A 2,771-nucleotide genomic window follows, 5' to 3' on the forward strand; every position below is an offset into this window, starting at 1 on the left:
CCCCCCCCCCAACTTTTTTTTTTTTTTAAGACTTTATTCATAGAGCACAAGCTGGGAGGAGAGGGAGAAGCAGGCTCCCTGCAGAGCCCAATGCTGGGATCATGACCTGAACTAACAACAGCCACTTAACCAACTGAGCCACCCAGGCACCCTGAGCAGACATTTTCTAGTTTCTGTGTGTTTAATCTTGTTTTCCTGTGGACTTCACCAAACTTAGAATGTTTGGGATTTTAGAGGGCTCATAACAATTTTGTTCATGAGTAATTGGGATTATTAAGTTTCCCATATGATGTGGAAAGATTGGGGAACCTCAGACTTTGTTCATTTTCCGGCAGTTTGTATTAACCTTACTTTCTGTTGCCCCTAGATTAGACCAAATGATTCCCAAAGGGCCTTTATGCACATAGGGCCTATGACTGCATATTCCCATGACCACCAGATGACATAATTGTGACAAAAGACATGGCAGAGGATCAGCTCTCAGTTTAGGGGGGCTGGTGAAGGTAAATATTGAGAAAAGGAAGGGCTGCAAATAGAACTGGTTTAGGGGCGTTCTTAGGGCAGATCATCAGAAAATGTGAACTCTAACATCTGATGTACAGTGGCAGTTTTCTAATCGCTATAATGGCAATAGTGGTAACGTGAATGTACATAAAACTTTTGGTTTTGGGGGTTCCTGGGGGGCTCAATCCAACTTGGTTTTGGCTTAGGCCTCAGCGGTGAGGTCAGGCTCCACTGTGGGCTCCAGTGGTTCTCAGGTATGGTTCCCCACCTGACAACATTTTTGGGGAACTTGCTAAAAATGTGGGCCCACTAAATCAAATTCTGGGCGTGAGCCCAGCACTCTACAACCTCTCTGGGTGACTGAGATGCTTGCTCAAGTTTGAGAACCACTGATCTATGTCTTTAGTCATCTCTAATATACTTGAAACTCAAAAGTTCGGAACTCGTTTTCTGAACCTCTGTTTCCAACTCCTTCTTGGGCAGTTCCATCTGGATATCCTGCAAATTCACAGATTAGTTTGAAGAGGTTTTATTGGAGAAATAAATTGCATTGAACTCCCCTAGCTTTGAGTAATGTGTATGTGCTGATAAATTATGTGCCCGCCTTGAAATAATGAGTTAATTGATGTAGATGGTGAAATTATAAATGAATCTCTTAAAATTTCCCTTTCCTACACTTTGTGAGGATGAAGAAAAATGTTCTAACTTTAAAACTTTTTGCCCTATTAAATTAGAGCCATTACCATAAATGAAGGTGCATGGCTCCTTTAACTTTTGATTCTGTCTTTTCTGATCTAGCCAGGTACCTTCTGAGGACTTCTGTTTTGTTCAATTGAGCCTAATCCCAAGAGTTGAATAAAATAAATCACACTCTCAATGTTGGGGCAGGAAAAACCCCACAGTTTCATATCTCTAGTGTATTCTCACTGTGTATTTCATATCTCTAGTGTCAACATTTTCTCTGTACTATGGTGGGAAAATGGAAAACAATTTTTGCTAAAATGGAGCGTTAACAGTTGCTAAGATATAAAAGTAGGTTTACTTCTTGAGCACAAGAGAAAACAGGTTTGGAATACAAGTGTTTATCCCATCCCCACTTAAAAACAATTGGTATTGTTCATACAAGAGCTTTCCCAGAATCTGTTAGACAAGTTACTTGGTTATGAATAATAGTGGTGAGGCAGCCTCTGCAGCTCGTATTGCTGAGGTGGAAAGTTTGTATAGAGGAGTGAATAGCGGCCCAGGGTTTCTGTATTGTGATTGTTTTCCAACTGCAAACGTGTATGGTGAGGATTAATTGACAGGCTAGCTCATAAAGCCCCAAATGGAAAAAGCATAGAGAAAATGCTCTGATACTTCCTTGCAAGATTGGAATTTATGGAAATCATTTGATTTGGAAAAGAAATGCAGTAAGGTACCCTATTCTCCAAAATGAGGTGATGGCTTAGCTCAAGTGAGGATGTGATAACTTCTTGCGCCTGAGCAAGAAGGAGGTTCAGAATAATTGCTTATGGGAGATGAGTAAGTAAATAGTTCTAAGATTCTTGAGAGCAGAGATGATATTTTGTTCTTCATATATATATGCTCCTAGCACTGACCCTGTTACATATAGTCAGGGTTACCCTCCTTAAGAAGAGTTCAGTGGCTTTCCATAGCCTCCAGATAAATTCCTGAGCATGGCATGCATTGCCATCCACAGTCTGGTCCCCAACTTTTTGGGCTATCGACCACATCCTTCTAATGTTTGAGACTACTCGTAGCTCCCCAGACTTGCATTATACTTGCATGATTTTGCTCATGCCATTCCTTCAACTTGACATGCCATCTCCCACCCTCTGTGTTTCTGCCTACCAAATATTACTCATGCTCAGAGACCGGGCAATTTATTCCTGTAGCTTTCACTGATTACCACCGCCCCCTCCCCCATTCAGATTTAATTCTCCCCATTGCATCTCTATTGGAGTTGGCACCCTGACCTGCTTTGTCATTCCTTTTACATGAACCGAGTGTTTTCATCCTGCTCTCTACCTTGATGGGAAATGCCAAGATTAGAAATCAGAGGGGTTGGGGGTGTCTCCTACTGAATGGCTCAATGACCGGGTAAGTTATAAACTTGTCTGAACCTCAATTTAGGAGATATTTAACCCATTTTACAGGTTTAGTTAAGATTAAAGAAGAAATAGAATTTTTTGGTAAACTCAAATTTATAAAGGATAATTTCACTATGGGAATGTCTGTGAAGGCAGGCAGGAGTGTCTTATACTTTG

Source organism: Leptonychotes weddellii, chromosome 3, assembly GCF_054177405.1.
Source record: "Leptonychotes weddellii isolate Sample4059 chromosome 3, ASM5417740v2, whole genome shotgun sequence".
Taxonomy (NCBI): Eukaryota; Metazoa; Chordata; class Mammalia; order Carnivora; family Phocidae; genus Leptonychotes; species Leptonychotes weddellii.